The 19,514-nt window shown below is 41.3% G+C and overlaps 1 protein-coding gene across 1 annotated transcript in view; it reads left to right on the top strand.

The window, feature by feature from the left end:
* Positions 1-278: 278 nt before the first annotated feature.
* The window catches only part of LOC115267985 (diacylglycerol lipase-beta), a gene marked incomplete in the record, with an annotated part of 132,476 nt that continues 113,240 nt past the window's right edge, over positions 279-19,514 (top strand). The window contains 1 exon segment of the mRNA XM_062856478.1: positions 279-2,250.

The following is a 19,514-nucleotide window of genomic DNA, read 5'->3' as shown; positions in this document are numbered from 1 at the left end:
ACTCGACTCTGAGGTTTGCAAGAGTCTTAATTCGTCCAAATGCTTATGAATTCGATGATGCGGGTCGAAAAATTCAGCAGAAAAGCCGGAATATCGGCACACGCACGGCAAGCGATGTTTGTTTTATTGCTCTCATCGGCTGACATGCGTTTGTTGCGGAGCGCTTGTTACCAACATGCACCGCTTAGGACAAAGCGTTTGTTTTTCGGCGTGATCCGTTTTTCGTACCCTGGTTATAAAACAAGTTTAAAGTTTTGAACAATATTAAATACTGTAAGGTTTGAAAAAGTCACCCAGTCGAGTATAGTACACTGCTGGACCATCCAGTCAAGAAACTGAAGGAACACTTCATTATTAACTTTCATTGGCTTTTTTCGGTGATATGAATGCTACTCGAAGTAAGAGGGAGTAAGGAAAGTAATGAAAGAATACGGTGGATAGATACGCAAGCGAACGATAAGAGAATTTGAACAGAGGGTCATTGTTGAACAACACAATCACAACGACGATCTTTTTGCCTTACGTTCTCGTGTTGATCGGCTAGGTAATAGTAGTTAGATGAATACTACTATCCCTAGACAGCATGTTGTAGTAAAGTATGAAGGAACACTTGCTGAGCAGTGTGTCGAGCCATGAGGAAGGTCTAATAGCCGGAACGAAACGTCGGCGATGATAGGCAAGTAAACAACGCAATTTCGTAAAACCTGAAAACTTTACGGTAGACGCGTCATGCATCGGTTGAAGTTCTGAACTTCGTCTAGTCGAGTGAAGAGCGTTCAACCCCCTTTTTCCCCACATAGGATAGACCGGCGTGCCTGAAAGGTAGATTATGCCTCGCAGGCGGCAGACAGACAGACAGTCAGGCTCGGTCGGGCAGCCCACATCACATCCAAATCCAATCGGTTCAGCAAGTTGGTTGGCGCTCAGTTTCAGTTCAGCTTACAGCTCAGTCGCGAAAGTTATCTCGGCGGGTGAACACGCACAATTGCGAAGTTCTCTCTTAGCGCGAACTTGCGATCATCGGCGGTGCCGTGTCAGTTATCCAGTGAGTGGCAAGTTTCGCTCGCGTGCGGTGTGCGATTATTGTTGTTGCACGAGCGTTTTGGAAGAACGCTTTTTTATGTAATTGGTGGTGAATAGCAAGAAAGGAGCATCTTTTACGTGATTTCGCCCTCTGTTTGGTCTGGAATCAGCTGAATCGCAGTTGGTTCGCGGAGTGTGTATAGTGTGGATAGTTTGCGCGGACAGTGACGTCAAACTGCGAATAGAGCCAATCAAGACGACGTCGCTAATTGGGAGAATTTGCGCGAATGCTGGTGTTCGATGCTCTTTCGATTGTTTTCTGCTTCGTACTGCAGAGACTGACGAAGGTATTCGTTTGAGTAATACGTTGACCTCGATTAAACATTTATTGACCATTACAAAATAGGAATCGTTCAGCGTACTTGTATTTGGAGCTAGGCTTAATTCATTCTTGAACGATTTTCTCATTGATATCAGCTCGTTTACTCAATTGGTTCTGAGTGTGTTTCGCGATTTCTGTGTAGATCCGAGTGCCCATCAGTTGTTCAAATCTTTACACAAACTTGGCCGCTTCCCAGTGCAATGAGATAGGCAACCAGTGAAGTTGAATCTCCTTGTAGGTTGATTGAAGTTTTGTCCAATCTTCGTCGTCAACATCATCGTCGAAAATCCGCCCAAGAAGAGTGCGCAACTTGCGTCGAAATCAATTGAAGAAAAAAGTGAGAAGATTTGCTTCAAGGCAAAACAAAAATTACACGAGCAATTTGAAGAAAAAGCAAAAAAGGCTATTACCGAGTCAGTGTTGTTGCTGCTGCAAGTAGTGTAAAGTTTTTGCTTCTTACAACAAACATTCGAAGCGAAACTCGTTTTCTCCGTTGCCCCGCGTCGTCGTCGTCGGCCCGTATAGGAGAAGAGACGACCAGATACCCGCATTTCGCTTGAACCTGCGGAGTGTGGTGTCGGTGTGTATTGAGTATAGAAGCATAGCTAAACCGAAGCGGCTTAGGAAGGTAACTACTGGAGGGTTCGCGATTTGTGCTTTTCGGTGTGCTGTATAGTGCTTGCAGGTGAGAGGCACCTGGCTCGTTGCCTCTTCTGCTGCTCCGCCGGGCCATCCTGCGTCGTTCAGGTGTGCGTGTGTACCTCCGTTGTTGGCACATTGCTTCAAACGGCCGTCTATAATGTACCATCGACAACGACAACCAGCCAGCGAATAGACCGAAAAGAGTAAGTGAAATGTAATGAAAACTTATAATAAAAGTGTAATGCTATAACGAGAGAGAAGGTGAAACAGTACGACCATCGAACGCACCCAAACGAAAGCGAAACAAGGAAAGAAACGGTGTTTGTTTTATGAATGGCACAGCAGACGAATTCGATAGGTTATTTGAGACCTTCGATGGTGCACCTAGGAACTGTGTTGATGCCTGAACTGGATCCACCATCTGGATCTTAAACAATACTTCAACTTTTCAGTGGGTCTCATCGAATGTCCGGTATCTGACTGGCGGCGTGGCGGTGTCTTGTATCGATATGCCACCGAACGTTATCGCGCCAAACCAGAAGCGCACGGGATTAGCTGAGCCTTGAGGTGTTGATAATGATCTAGCGTGAGTGGGCTAAACAGAACTGTGATATTGTTCCGGGCGACCGAGTGTCTCCGCGAGCAACAACTTTAAAGTTATGGTTCAACAGCTCTTGATATACCTAGTTTCAACGGTTGTGAAAGTCTAAAAAAAGAATCAATATTGATAAGCCCTAGTGAAAAATAAAACCTGAATTTGAGAATCGAAAGGAAATGCTTCCTGATTTGAAAGTCGTCTTAGCATGGAGAGCTATAAAATCTATAGCTTCATTATCTCTAAATTATTGAATTTCTATTTTCGGATACTTTTCAAAAGAAGGTGATAGATAGTTAGGTATGGCTAAGACCCTAAGACCATTGATCAAAGGGGGGTTGGGGCGATTGGTAAATACCCCTCTTTACTAGCCTTACAAGCGATACAAAATTTCTAAAATTTATGAAATTTATCAGTTTAGTTTTCATTTATTTCTACAGGAATCAATAAAAATAGCTTGAAGTTTATTTAATTACTTTCCTTTCTTCACTAATTTCGTTATTAGTTTATCCAAAGGTTCTCAATAACTTCTTATGCAATTCCGGCAGAAATTTGCCGAAATTCCAACAAAAACTTTCCAATTACAGTAAAACCTCCATGAGTCGATATTGAAGGGACCATCGACTCAAGGAAATATCGAGAAGTGGAACAAAAATCCTTTGGGAAGCTTTTTGAAGGGATCATCATAGTAACCTAGAAATTATTTTTTAGTATGGAAAAATTTCCCTCCATTAGTCGATATCGAGTCAAGGAACATCGACTCATGGAGGTTCGACTGTATTATAGACTTTTGGCACATTTCAGCAAAAATGTGAACTTTTTACCCTGGGCAATCGGTACGTCAAAGCTTAATTAAGCTCTGTGGATCTCATTATTGGCCGGATATTGATCTTATCTGAATGAGTCTGTATCGGATGTACTTGAGTGTTGTTCAGAAATCACTTAATTATACTACAGCGCAAGAATCATCGCGTTTTGGATGCTGTTTATGTCCTTTAACCCTCTAATGGTAAATAATCAGGGGTGCACTTTGGTATAACATATTGTATTGACCCAATTTTTGCAATACCTTCGAACCAGACCTAAATCTGTTATTTGAGTAAAAAAGAAGTGGAATTCCTGGCAAATTTTGATTTTTAATTCATGTCACAATTGAACCGGGTGATTTTGTATAACTGTGGTCTATTTGAACCCCAATTAAAATTATCTATAACTCCTGAGTCTTATGTTTTAGAATATTCATGTCTTCGGCCACATAGTGCCTGAATATCGGTAACACCTATTCCTCCTATTGCGCGTGGTTGGGTAATTCGGGGCCGGATAACAACGTCCGTGGCCATTCTGTCCAAAAGTTTGGATTTGGTCATAATATCCTATGTGCCTTCTTTCCTTGGACTTCATGGCGTATCTATATGTTCGGATGTTATGCCATAGAATATGCGCCATAAAGTCCTGGGACGTAATGGCCTCGGACGTCTCTACCACCCCAAATCTGTAGGTCAACGGTCAACAGAGGCACAGAAAACGTGTTGACCGCCTTCATCTTGTTGCCGACTGACAAAAAGCTCCTCAGAATACAGTTGACCGAGTGCAAGAGCGCATCAAAGCTGTCGGACGTTATTTCGCAAAGAATCGTGCTTTAAGGGCCAGGATATTATGGTCCCGGTCGTTATGATCCGGCTCCCTCTATTTATTTATTTCATCAAACATACCGTAGACTACATTTCCACTTAAAACTATATTCTGTTCTATCTCAACGACCTAAACTATTCTTCCAAATCTGCTAAAGACATCGTTAAACTAATAGATGCACAGTGCTGATTATGAAGATTCATTATTCGATTCAAACAACCATAAGCATTAGCGTGGTTCAAAAAATCGTTTTTGCTCCACACTGCTTATTCGATTCGTAACCAGATTCTATACCTTCCCCCAAAATTTGAGCTCATTTGGTTGACAATTGAGACTGCACAAGCCCTTCAAAGTTTGTATGGGAATTACTATGGGAAAACGATGCTTTTCATTCAATCGGCCATAGCATTTCCCCAAGTACCTTAGAGGATTAGTTGACCCTTGGTATTTCTAGGCTACTCTATCAGCTACAACTTTGCCGAAGATCGCATTCAAATCGGACGCCTCATTAATTAGTTATCGATATGTATCCAACTGGACAAACTTTAGCAATGATCCTCCAGCTTCCCAGCAGGCAACATTGCTGCATATGGCGCCAAAGATAGCACACTGGAATCATGGCTACTATGTTTCACTGCAAAATGCAGTGATGCCCACCGATTAGTTTAACCATCATGAGTAAAGATTTCGATTCTGGATAAAAATCGGTAACTAATTAATGAGGCATGCGGTTTGAATACGGTCTTCGGCAAAGTTGTAGCTCATAGAATAACCTAGATGTACCAAGGATCAAATAACGCTCCAGGACACTTGGGAAAATACTACGTATTCCCATGGTAATTCCCATATAAACTTTGAAGGGCTTGTGCAGTCTCAATTTTCTACCAAATGAGCTCAAATTTTGGGAGAAGGCATAGAATTTGGTTACGAATCGAATAAGCGGTGTGGAGCAAAAACGATTTTTCGAACAACGCTAATAAGCATGCATCGAGCCTCATATGAAGGTAGTGGAAATGTGGTCCAACCTAACTTGCGTAAAGCATACCCAAGAAACAGGAGAAGCTGAATAACAGTTTCTTAAGCTGAAGTTTGCTTAAGAGTGGTTTGTTTAGCTCTTATACAACAAAAATGTTTGTTGAGTATAGAAGGAACTGCTTTTGTATTGATTCGATTCGATCTTCATGCTTCATACTATGCTACAGTATTCCAGAACTGATCTTACATAAGCGATGTACAATGTTTTCATCATGTAAGAACCCTAAAAGTTGTAATTAAAACGAAGCCTAGCATATTTGTTGCTTTATGAATGATAGCGTTATAATGATCGGTAAAAGTTAATTTATAATCTAAGATAACACCTAAATCCCTATATCTGTTGCACTTTACAATTTCTTTATTTCCTAGAGATACTATTATTAGAGGTGTGCTATGTTTTCTGCTGTACGTAATTGAATTACATTTTACCCAAGCAACACACATGTCATATAAGAGTTACGGCAGCGCAAGTTTTGGTTGTATAGAAGTTAATTTGACGTTATTTTAGCTCAAAGCTAGATTAACGTCAAATTAACTTCTATATAACCAAAACTTGCGCTGCCGTAACTCTTATATGACATGTGTGTTGCTTGGGTAACTGCAGTAGGCTTTTACTACACCATTGGTCAAATATGCGTATTTCTCTGAAAAAACATGCTCTGTCTTCTTCATTTTTTGATTTTCCAAAAGAGTTTTGATTTCGTCAGCATATATGAGGATTTTGACCCTCCAGTAGTCGCGCTGTTGTAATTTTGTACAACACGCTGAAGAAAGCTCACTTTTTGTACACAGCACCATGTGAGCCTTGAGGAACTCCTGGTGATACTTTGATAGGTTCTGATTTCTTCCTCTCAAATCGGACTACCTGTTAACGGCCCAGACAACCAGTAATCGTATAAGAAGTTGTATAAGATGATAAAGTGGAGGCCATATACGTGCCTGCTTCCTTTAAGGCGCATGTAGAATGTACGCATATCGCCTCCACTTTATCATCTTATCAAACATCTTCTACGATCACTGGTTGACTGGGGATTAGTTAAATGCGATTTGATCTATTTTAAAAGTCTTGAGTCGATTCCCGATTCATAACGCTTGAAAATCAACATTGGAATCTTGTACCGACTTTTCGAACCCTCTAAGCAGAATACCCTCTTCGAATGAGTGTAATCAGTACCTTTTTTTAAAAGGTACGAAACTGATTACACTCATTCGAACATTGGAATGATGATGAACCTGCGCGTGTTAGTGGAATACCTGTTAGTAAAAAGAAAATCGGGTTAAGCACTGGTCCTTTGTTTGGATCTATGTCTTTTGGACTGGTTAAAATATCCTGTAACATGATTTGATTGATTCCATTATTGTTGGTGAAATCAGGAAAATGGGAGGAAATATTCATAGTCACGAACGGTTACAGAATATGTACTATAAGTTATAAAATATTGCATATTTCATTGGATTTTTTTTTACTTTAGTTAAAATATAATTGAAGAAGTATTTAGGACATGATTTTATTTCATTATCGGTTTTTCTGTTGTAATGTTTAAATGCCACTCTTAAGGCTCGATGAAAAATCACTCTTTAAGGTGTATTGATATTTTTTAGAATCTCAAACTCATACCCATCATATAATACTTTATTGGTAAGTAGAATCAACCTTGACCAGAGATTTATTAATTTGCTTTGTTGTCAATGCGGAACAAATTCGGTTCCCTTGACGCATTCTCACCTCCTCAAAAAAAAAAAAAAAAATAAAAAATAAATAAAATAGATAAAAAAAAACATAACAATTATTAATAACTAGTTGACCCTACGTGGCTAGCCACGTATGCTTAAAGAGTTTTCACAATACCGAGAATCGTCATAATGGCTTAAAACATTTTTGATACGGTGCGGGCACCGGTTTTGGCTAGTCTAAAGGAAATCATTTTCATAAAAATAATCAATATTCCTATGAAAATTACAAATGTGTCAAATGAAAGTTTTTAATCTATACTTTAGAGGAAAAATGCAGAAATCAAGGTATCAGATATCAGAAGGCCGGCTCCAGAGGCACGTTATCCTTCATTTGGGACATTTGTGCCATCGCCAAAATAACAGCCTATTTCATCATCTACCTGAGGGAAAAGGAAGGAAAAAGGAATTGGATGGGGATAGGGACAGGTAGGGAAATAGGAAAAATACCCTGGAAGAGGGTTCTAACGCACAAGCGTACCACAATGGGTTGAAACAGCGCCCTGAAAAGGGCACTGTAAAACGCATAAAGCGAAAGAGAGCCTATAACTCTTTACCACAGCGGGTTAAGAACAACAGAATATCCTGAATATTCAGGTTTCTGAAGTCAGTTTCACTTAATAAGTGTTTACCGAATATTCGGAAACGCAGTTGCGCAAAAACTGGACAGTTACATATCAAATGATACGAAGTTCCATTATCGGATTCACAGCTATCACATGCAAATGAATCAGCTTGCTGAATATTCGCCATGTGATAGCTGAGTCGGCAGTGGCCAGTCAATGCTTTGACCAGAATGCTGCAATTCTGCTTTGACAGATTTGTAAGATACTTCGCCACCCTCGGAGATGGCTCAGTACAATACAATTTGGTTTGACGACATGACTCCAAACTATTCCAATATTGTCTGTGTTGAGTGACAGCCCAGGTGTGAATCTGAAGCTTTACCCAACACTTCGATATCGGAATAGCTGGCTCAGGGCCAATGAAGTCATGTGATGCTCCAGTGCGAGCTAACTCATCAGCCAATTCATTTCCAGCGATGGAAGAATGGCCAGGTACCCATACAAGGTGAACAGCGTTTGCTGAATTTAGCTCCTCGATTTGAGTTCGACAAGCGATAACTACCTTCGACCTAGAGTTGGCCGAAGCAAGTGCTTTAATAGCAGCCTGGCTATCTGAACAGAAGTATATTACTTTGCCCATTACGTGCTGCTGAAGTGCTGATTGCACTCCGCACATAAGAGCAAAAAATTCGGCCTGAAAAACGGTGCAGTGTCTACCAAGTGAGTAAGACTGATACAGCCTTAGCTCACGAGAATAAACACCAGCACCTGCTCGACCTTCGAGAGGGGAGCCATCAGTTTAACATACGATGCCGTCTGAAATACTTCTTTCCAGATAACCAGATGTCCAAGATCACTTGGAGCAAGAACAATTTTGTCCCAATTCACCAAAAGTGAAAACAACGAGGTGTGTGTTGATGTGCGGTTCACAGGAGTTTCCTCTAGAAGACCGAGTACCCGTAACCGGTAAGTGCAAGAAAGTGCTTCTTGTTTGAGATGAATGTGTAGTGGGGCAACGTCAAAGAGAACTTCGAGCGCTGACGTGGGAGTTGAAGAGAACGCTCCAGACATTGCCATTGAGCACATCCTTTGCAGATGGCCTAATTTCGATTGGACCGTTCTCACTTCGCCCTTTTGCCACCACACAAGACATCCATAAGCCAATATTGGCCGAACCACAGTTGTGTAAATCCATTTGATATACTTGAGTTTTAGACCCCAAGTTGTACCAAAAGTACGCCGGCATTGCCCGAAGGCCATACAAGCTTTCTTGATTCTGAACTCAATGTGAGGTGTCCAGGTAAGCTTGGAAACAAGAATGACTCCAACGTACTTTACCTGTTCAGTCACATCGATTTCAGAATCAAAGAGACGCAAAGGTCGAATGCCATTACGGTTTCGCCTTTCCGTGAAAAGAACAATAGATGTTTTACTCGGATTAACCGAAAGGCCATATTGGCGACACCAACCCTCAACTACCTGAAGGGCGCTTTGCATCAGGTCGAAAAGGGTGCTGATGCACATACCAACTAACAATGTTAGGTAGTCGTCGGCAAAACCAAAGTAGGAAAACCGCTATTATTGAGTTGCCTCAATAGCGTATCTGCTACGAGATTCCACAAAAGCGGTGATAAGACTCCCCCTTGGGGGCATCCACAAACACTCAATTTCCTAATCCCTGCTAGACGCAATGTCGAGAAGAGATATCGGTTTTTGAGCATTTGGTGAATCCAATTGGAAATCATTGGAGATATACCATGACTCCGTGCGGCTTCCAATATGGCATCGAAAGGCACGTTGTCAAAGGCACCCTCGATATCTAAGAAAACACCCAAACAAGATTGCTTTTGAGCGAATGCTTTCTCGATATCGTAAACAACCTTGTGTAAAAGAGTCACAGTGGACTTACCAGATTGGTAGGCATGTTGGTTCACATGAAGAGGCACGTTGGCCAGATGAACATCACGGATGTGTTGATCCACAATGCGTTCTAAGCATTTCAGAAGAAAAGAGGTCAAACTGATAGGTCTGAAACTCTTTGCTTCTTCATACGACGCACGACCCACTTTCGGAATAAACTTTACAGTAATATTCCGCCAGGATTTGGGAATATACCCTGTAGCAAAACTGCAAACAAGTATTTTTTTCAAAACATGTTTGAAATGATCAAATCCCTTCTGAAGCAAAATAGGATAAATCCCATCTGCCCCAGGAGATTTGAAAGGAGCAAAGCTATTAAGAGCCCACTCAATCGATTCTATTGTTACAATACTCCGAGCCAAAGCTAAAGAATCATAACCACAAGAACAGACATCAGTTTCATCCGAAGATGTAATATCCACACATCCAGGGAAGTGTGTGCTGAATAAGCATTCCAGAACTTCCTCGTCAGAGGAAGTCAGGTCGCCATTTGGCAAACGAAGTTCGTTCGCCCGGAAATCCTTAGATTTCGCAAGGATTTTGTTTAACCGACTGACTTCACTCAAGCTGGAAACATTTGTACTAAGGTTTTTCCAGCCGGATCGTTCAGCAGACCGGAGAGCTTTCCTGTAGGCCTTGCGAGCCGACCTGAAAGCCTCCGAACCAGCCGAACGTCGTCTGTTCCAACTCTTTCTACATTGTTTCCTGAGTTTCGCCAGATCAGAGTTCCACCAAGGGGTTCCTCTTGTGATCTTCACAGACCGTAGAGGGCATGCTTCTTCAAAAGCTTCCATGATGAAGGTCGTTGTAGTATCAACGGCATCATCTAAATCACTTGGAGTGTCAATGGATGGTGAGTATCCATGAAATTTGGCCGCAACCAAATCAGTAAAATGATCCCAGTTTGTTGACCGAGGATTCCTGAAACGCAATGTTTGCGAAGTAACATTTAAATGTTCAAAAAATATATAGCGATGGTCAGATAATGATTCTTCATCTGACACATGCCAATTGGCCAGCTCGTGACTAATTCTGCTAGAGCGAAGCGTTATATCTAACAGTTCCTTTCTAGCAGATACCATGAAGGTTGGGCGGTTGCCTATGTTAAGTAATGCAAGATCTGTACTACTTAAGTACTCCATCCAGGGATGAGAAATGTACTGGAAAAAACGGTAACCGGCTGTACATTTGACATTTTTCCACACGAACATCACAAGCCCAGCCAAACTCAAACTGTTCGAAAAATAAATGTCATAACATTTTTTTTCCTGCAGCCTTCTTCCTCGAAACGGTTTCCAAGCGGCTTAGGGACAAAACGTCGAAAGACAAAACGTCGAATGCCAAAACGTCGAATGCCAAAAGGTCGAATGCCAAAACGTCGAAAGGGACAAAACGTCGAAAGGACAAAACGTCGAAAACGTCGAAAACGAGTAATCTAAGAAAATAGTGAGTTCTTTATTCTTTTAAAGGATACTCATTCTTTCACTTGTATTTGCCAACTAGTTCAGAGGGAAGCCTTCCTGAGGCTCCCTGAAACAACACCTCAGGGTCGGCATGTTCCTTGACCAGTTCTTCGTGGGTAGGGAATATTCGCACTGTCGTAAATAAAAAACTCACATCACGTCACGTTAAGTGTAACATTATTTATTCCCGACCTTTGCCGGCTTTTCTTCTCTTACTTCTTTGAGGCCCCTTCTACTGGCATCCAGTGTTGCATTTGAACTAAAAGCGAGCCAAAAAGGAACTGAGCTTGGATGTGTCATCAAATCTTATGTGCGTCCTGACCAAGGTGCTGCCCTAGGACTTTGTGACGCATCTGCATACATGCGTTGTTGCGCGGATATATTCGCCACAATGAAATGGGACATTTTGGCATCGGGCATTAATATTCTGCACCGAAATCCGGATTTCGGTGACCGAACTGGTTCCCCCCTCAATAGAGGGTGACTTTCTGAATCGAATCAACCCAAGATCGTTGAAATTTGTGAAAAAATGGCAGACACATGACCATTTAAGTTTACCAGGTACCAGGGTGTCATGTTTTTGCGGGTGCAGTTCTTGATCAAACTTTGAACTGAACAATGTTCAAATATGTTTGATCACAGCGTGCCGTTTTTGAACTTCAACGCAAATTGATTGCGTTCAAATGCAACACTGCTAGTGGCACACTGTCACAAATTTCCTTCCACAAATTTTCAGCATTACGTCACAGCTTCCTTCAGGGTAACTTCGATGGTAGCCTCTAGCTATCGTCTGCCGGATCTCTGGCACCTTTAGGGTGGCGATGGCGATCATCAGGTGCATTGTTCCTTCATGGGCGTCTGGTTTGGTTTACGGCACGACTTGCCGGTACTTTCCATCCCAACGTAAGGGGTGGGAGGGAATGTCTTCCTCATTCAGAACCGGAGTTCTACTTGAAATAGCGGGGTTTTGCCTAGCTGTCCTTCTCCGCAATTAATCCGGTATTCACAGAATATGGTACAACAATGCTAAGTATCCTCGCATTAATCTTTACTCAGCTAGTAGTTTCAACTGAAGTATTATAGAGTGCAAAATGAGTCACTGACCTTCAGCGTTCAGGCAGCGACCCCAGATAGGGTCCGTTCATAAACCACGTAGACTTTTTGGGAGGAGGGAGGGGGTCTTTTGTATGGACAAAAGTCTACGAGGGGGGAGGGGGGTATAAGATGGCCAAATTTTAGTCTACGTGGTTTATGAACAGCCCCATAACGAGACAATGTTCGTGTGTCCCCGTTAATCAGTTCGCCATCCTGCCATCTTGGTGGATCTACCGTATCACCACCCCTCTCAGGCTACCAACAGGATCGATTTAAATTAAAAAAAAAAAAAATCCACGCAGAACTGTGAACACATACACACTTTTCGACGTTTTGTCCTTTCGACGTTTTGTCCCTTCGACGTTTTGTCCTTTCGACGTTTTGGCATTCGACGTTCTGGCATTCGACGTTTTGGCATTCGACGTTTTGTCACCCATTCTTTCCAAGCGCGAGAGCGCCAGTACTCGAGCACAACGACGACAAAAATTTCTGTCTCTCCCATTTTCGAATTTTTCTGCGTTTCAAACCGCTTCTAGACAAACATCTTTACATGCATCACAAAGCTAGGAGTGTGCTCTAGCTATTTGTGCAAATCGATTTAAATTATCTATCAAAACAAGTGAGTTATTAGCAGTTGAAAATATTTGACATTTTTCGCAATCACCCGCCTCAGCTTGACTGCTCATAAATATTTTCGTGGGGAAGCGAAAACCATCAAGCGTCTGCGTGACTGCCGTCGGCGCGGCGTCTGATGGTATTGGTGCTGCCGTTCTTTTGTTTTTATTTTACTGCTAGTATCGATGAACGGTAAACAGAAAAAAGTCTCATTCTCATGCCTGACTCCATCAAACTGGAGCCTCTCAAGTTAATGTCTGAGCTGCAACAGATGATATGGTGAGCATTAGCATCACTGCCAACAATTAGCGGAAGGCCTTTTGAAGTACAGTATGCAATGACTTGTTTGAAAGCATCCGTAGGGGATGGTTCATCATGCGGTAAATAAACCGAACAATATACGTATTTCCTGTTGAGGTTTCCAACAGATACATCAATTGTGATAGCACATACATCTCTGGTGGTTAGTTCAGAGATGAGTGTAGCAACTATTGCGTTGTTGACAAGCACACAGGCTCGAGGCATGACACGCGAGTTTGCCATTTCATGTTTACTGAAAGTGGCAAACACCGGGTTCACAAGGTTTCCTAGATAGAAATTTCCCTTACGAAAGTAAGGTTCTTGTACCAAGGCCACTTGGGCTGTACCATTTTGCATAAGTCTGCAAAGATTAGTCGTTGCTGTTCTTTTATGCTGAAGATTGATCTGAGCTATCCTAACCGTAGCCACTACCCAAACTAGGTAAGATTAAACTCTTCGCAACAACAGCACAACAAAGAACAGCAACAATAAAACCAAATCGGTATCGATTGGAAAACGCCAAAGGCGAGGATACACAGAATACACTGTGTAAATCGCATAATGCGAAACCATATAGGTGAAAATTTAAACTAATTAACAACATCTTCATAATCCCGCCCTTATTTAGCCTCAAGTGAGACTAAAGAAGGGCAGCTGATTGTCTCGGAGAAACACAAGGTCCACTGCACCATTGCTCCGGTTAGCGCAGTAAGGGCTACATACTGTGGAGGGCGCCCTGGTACTCCACAGGCTCCGTTAGCGGTTAGGTTTTTATTAGACCCCCCTAGCCATTCATTCCTAGGCACGGTAAGCATAAAGCCGCATCACACCATGAATTAGGGGTCACCTGTTGGTGGATTCTTACCACCGGAACAGGCGGTCCGTAGTGTTATTCTTAGCCAATTGAGACAATCGCCCGGATGTCATTCAACAATCACAGGACAGCTAATTCTGCATTTTTAACAGTTAAAAACAGAGCAAGTAAAGCGACGTGCGTAAACGAGCAACTTTTCAAATATGTTCAAATATTTTCAAACAACAATCTATATATTAACGTGAACCTCTGCCAAACAGCTATGTCTTGAACACTCCGACAACTGCTGAATTGTCGAAACTGGACCTCTATTTCATTTTATTACATTATAAGGAACTTGATTCTTCCTGTTCCATGACCCAAGAACAATGCATCAACATTTCTCGAAAAGTCCATAAATTTCAATGCAACTTGATCCGTCCGGCAACGCCATTCAAAACGTCTCAATTAAAAAGCCATCATTCGATGCGACTTGAAAAGGGCAAGACCACTCATCGAGCCGTGACCCCGGCCGTGGCACCGCCTTTGTACACTAGGTATAGGCAAACGCATCTCAGACACGGTCTCTGTGTAGTATCTTTAGTTTGAGTATGACTTGCCCACTACACGACAATGACACCGTCGTCGTCGTCAACTCGCAGGATCGCACGAGTGACCTATACGCTTCATCAGTTGCCGCCACCGCCACCGCCCCGCCACTGTCGCCCATCGTCTGGGTCTGACAACAATACAGAAACAGAACACCAGATTCACCTTGCGTACGGACGACGGACAGCAACAGACGTCTTTACGCATCAACGAACCCGCCGCCGCCGGATTCAAAATCGAACTTACCGCCTGCCAGCATCAGCACCATCATCATCCCCGACCGACAGCGTACCTACATAGTTGATGATGACTTTGAAGATAGACACTTCTGTTGCCTAAGATAGAGAAGCATGTGACGCAATTTCACTCTTCAGACCATTCGCAACGCAAATTTCCATGCTCGGTGACCGCGAAGCTAAAAGAGCGCGACGCGGTTGCTGAACGTGCAACAGCTCTAGCTCACTATTTGCGCTCAATTCTGCGTGTACGTATGTATCTCTACACCATCGATTGTTGTGAACTATGTAGCTCTTCTTAGCAGATATAGGTACCTACCTACCGCGTTCCAAACCATGTGAATAAATCGACACTGATTCTTCATTAGGGCCTAACTGACATTTTCGAGTTCTCTTCATCGATCCTCTCTTTGTGTTATTACTGAATGTGTATTGAGTTTTCCCAAATTTTTTTGATTGAAATGCGAAGGAGACGACTACATCTTGCTATAGAAACAAAAAGAATAATGATTTTGTTCGTTTTGATCAAGTTATTAGCGAAAGAGAGAGTCGACGAAGAGAAATCGATCAAGTCAGTTAGGCCCTTATGAAAAATCATTGTCGAAATGATTGTCTATGGAACTCGAACATTGTTTGCAGCGATACTCGTCGCCAACGGCAGGGGACTATTATTAATATTTTGCGATGGTCAAGGTTGTCCATTAATGTCAAGTGTTCAACAGATCCAGCACAAAATAAAATCTTCATCGAGAAACTCATATCGAATTGATGCTTCCAATCGGTTCCCGTACGAAGCACAAACTTTACTGTTTTTATGAATGAAGAAGAAAATTCTGCACTTTTGATGGATTGAGAAATATATTTAACAAAGTATGTAATGAGAAATGTACACGATAATCATTTTGCAACTCAGAACCAGACAAGATAATTAAAAATGGATCACTGAAATAACTAAAACGGCCGCTATGAAACGAACAGATAGCGCCACCGTAGCCTTGTGTGTTTGACATAACTCGACTGCTTCATTATAAATCAATGCTTGAACATTTCAAACCTTTGTCACTACTAAATACAACATCGGGATCATCATGACCAAACAGGGAGCACTGTGTGCTGTGTCCAATGTAACACAGTAGCTTGGATCGCTTAGATGGTTGTACATATTTAAATATGATGAACAGAGTGTATAAAGATGTGATCTGATGTAGTTTTAATTGATCGTGATTTGATGAATACGTTCAGAACGACTGGGTGAGCAAATAAGGAAGTTCATTTGCCAGAATTGGTGAGCACGTTTTGTACTGCTTTTCTTTTCTTTGTACTTTACTATATGTTGATTTGTGAGCATGTTGCGAGTGCATTGCTCCTGTGAGGGATGGACATCGTGTCGGAACACGATAATTCGCATCCAGCGTATTTCAGCAGTTACACAAATATATTGATATATTTGTGAGCGCATCGGAATGTTCAGTGATCGATCATGTTCACGTCAGGAAAAACCCTTCCTATCTGTTTGTGATTCTTTCGAAAGCTCTTGCCAGGATTCCTCCAGGAAGTACTCCCGAGATTCTTCCAGATATTTTTTCTAGGATTTTTTAAGAAATACCTCCTAATATTACTTTTGGAGTTCCTAAATTCTTTCAAAATTCCTTTCGAAATTTCTCTAGAAATTAATTCCGAGATTCTGCCAGGAATTCCTTTTAGGATTACCCCTGCAATTTTTCCTGAGATTCTCCTCCGGGAATTTCTTCCGTGGTTTCTCCACACATTTATTCTAGGATTCCTCTAGGATTTCTGTCTGTGATTTCTCAGGGAGCTCCATTTGAGATTGTTTTTGGGGTTCCTTCAGAAGTTTTCCCCTGACATTCTTAAAAGGTTCCTCTAGAAACTCCTTCCAGGATTCTTTCAGAGATTACTTCTGTGACTTCAAGGATTTCTTCAGGGATTTCTCAAGGAGTTCCGGGAATCTTACTGGAATTTCATCCTAGATTCTCCTAATAGTTTCTTTTGGAATGTCTTTTTTTGGCAGTTTTTTTTATCTTCCTGAAGGTATTCCTGGAAAATATGCTGGAATCCCAGCAATTTTATTCGCAATTTCTTCAAGAATTCCTTTCCAGATTCCTACAGAAACTCCTTCCAAAATTTCACGAGACTCCTGGAAGGATCTCAAAAAGAATTCCTGAAAAAAATCAAAAATGAAACTGCGAGAGGAATCCTACAAGGACTTCTTACAGTATTCCTCCAAAAACTTCTGTCGGATTCTTCCAGGAGCTCCATCCGGGATTCTCTCAGTAACCACTTCTGAGATTGCTTCGAGAATTCCGGGAGTTTCTTCTGGGCTTCTGTCAGGAATTGCTTATGGAATTTCTTCAGGAACTCATTCGTGGATTCCTTCGGAAACTTCTTCTGGGAATTCTTCAAGAACTCTTTTTAGAATTTATCCAAGAACTTTTTTTAGTTTCTTCCAAGAGTTCCGTTTGGAATTCCTGCAGATCTTTCTGGAATTCTACATAAAGTTTATTCTGGAATATCCAGAATATTCTGGAATTCTGATGGTATTTTTCATGAAGTTCCCACAGGATTTATTTGTAGAAATACTCCAGAAAGTTTCGTCTGGTTTTCCTCCAACAGGAGTTCCTAGGGGAATCTCAGATAAAACCGTTTATAAATCTCAGAATAAATTACGAATTGTAGAAGAAAATTGTCAAGGATTCCTAAATAAACCCCCGTAAAAATTTTATCATGAACTCCCTGGGAATCCCACAAGAAACTCTTTGAGGACTCCTGGAACAAATTTGTGGAGAAACTGCGAAGAATTTCCTGGAGGAATCTCAGATTGGATACCTGTGGAATCCCAGTATGACCTTCTGGAAGGGTACCACCATGCCGTCATCAAGTCATAAATCAACGACCTTTACCACGCACCTGAAGCCCACATTAGGCTGTCCCGAAAAAAAAATCAATGTTTGAAAAGCCAAGGCGCTCAACCCCTAAATGAAAGATATGCATATTTGAAGCATTTTTGTGGAACATTTCGATTTTCTAAAAAAAATCATTCAGAGGTTCCGCCAAGACAATTTTCAAAAAATTACCCTTTCTCATGAAAATTCTCAAAAAATCATTTTTTCGTGATACTTTTTCAACTCCTGAATTTTTAAAAAAACATTTCTGTATTTTTCTATAGGGGTCCATTCTTGAAGGGTATAAGTTTTTGAAACATTGTGTTTATATTGACGGTAGAACCATTTTTGTGCTGATAAAAAGACTATTTTTTTAGATTTTTTCTTAAAAATTTGCTAAAAAAATACATGTTTAATTTTTTATTTGCAACCATGAAAGTATTTTCTGATGGTACTATTTATATGCGTCATTTCTTACAAAAAATATTTAAACTATCTTGTCTAGGAGCTGAGATATTAGGATTATAGTGTATGGACAGCATTTCAAATATTTTCAACATTGTATATTCGGAATATTATATGGTTTTTGGGACACTCTAATGTATGTTCATTAAAAAGACTAAGAGGTTTAAAATAACAGTTTTACTTGTTGGAAGTAAATTACATAATAGTGATGAAATCAAAAAAAAAAAAGTTATGTGCCTTTTAATTCCGCCGACAGATACGCGTATTTTGACTCTCACTTGTAATCTTCCTCAGTGGCAGTTATCCATGAATCTACTGCCAACCACCCCAGAATAAAAAAAAATCATGTTTGAACTAGCTTGACATTTCAACAAGTATACCTGTTATTTTAAACCTAACCCTTTTTAATATACGTACATTAAGTGTCACAAGGACCTTATAATATTCCAAATACACAAAGTATTGCAATTTTTTGATATGATGTTCATTCACTAAAATCCTAATATCTCAGCTTCCAGACAAGATATTTTGAATCGTTTTGCCTTTCTCGTACACCAAGTGTACTGGAAAGGCTATATGTTCACTCCAAAAACGACTTTTTGATAGAAGGCTCGGAGGGTCAAGTCACATATACCAATCAACTCAGCTCGACGAATTGAAGTGATGTCTGTGTGTGTGTATGTGTGTGTGTGTGTATGTGTGTGTGTGTGTATGTGTGTGTACAAATAAACTCACATCACTTTTTGGCAGTAAACCTCAACCGATTTTAATGACCGACGGTTCATTCGACGCAGAATCTGGTCCCATTGTTTCCTATTGAAAATGGTTCGGATCGGTCCATCCGTTCCGGAGTTATGGCCATTTACGTGTTCCGGACCAGTACCCTTGGAAGGGGTCATACATAAAAATGTAACAAACACATACATGCGACACATCAAACTGCGGCATTTTGGATAACCTGATGAACAGTCAGCAAGAAAACAGTCTCAGTCTCAGATCTGAACCGGTAGTGTTCCGGAACCGGTTCCGGGAGTCCCACCGGAAGTGGCCAAATATAAAAGTGAACCAAATCCATGCATGCGACACATCAAATTGCGGCATTTTGGATAACCTGATGAACAGTCAGAAAGAAAACAGTCTCAGACCATATCTGAACCGGTAGTGTTCCGGAATCGGTTCCGGGATTCCCGCCGGAAGTGGCCAAATATAGAAGTGAACCAAATCCATGCATGCGACACATCAAATTGCGGCATTTTGGATAACCTGATGAACAGTCAGCAAGAAAACAGTCTCAGAACATATATGAACCGGTAGTGTTCCGGAACCGGTTCCGGATGTCCCGCTGGAAGTGGTCATATATAAAAGTGATCCAAACCCATGCATGCGGCACATCAAACTACGGCATTTTCGATAGCCTGATGAGCAGTTAGCAAGAAAACAGTCTTAGACCTTATATGAACCGGTAGTGTTTCAGAATCGGTTCCGGGTGTTCCGCCGGAAGTGGCCGTATAT

This window comes from Aedes albopictus, chromosome 3 (assembly GCF_035046485.1).
Source record: "Aedes albopictus strain Foshan chromosome 3, AalbF5, whole genome shotgun sequence".
In the NCBI taxonomy this organism is placed as follows: Eukaryota; Metazoa; Arthropoda; class Insecta; order Diptera; family Culicidae; genus Aedes; species Aedes albopictus.
This window is presented reverse-complemented; position numbering and strand designations above follow the sequence as displayed.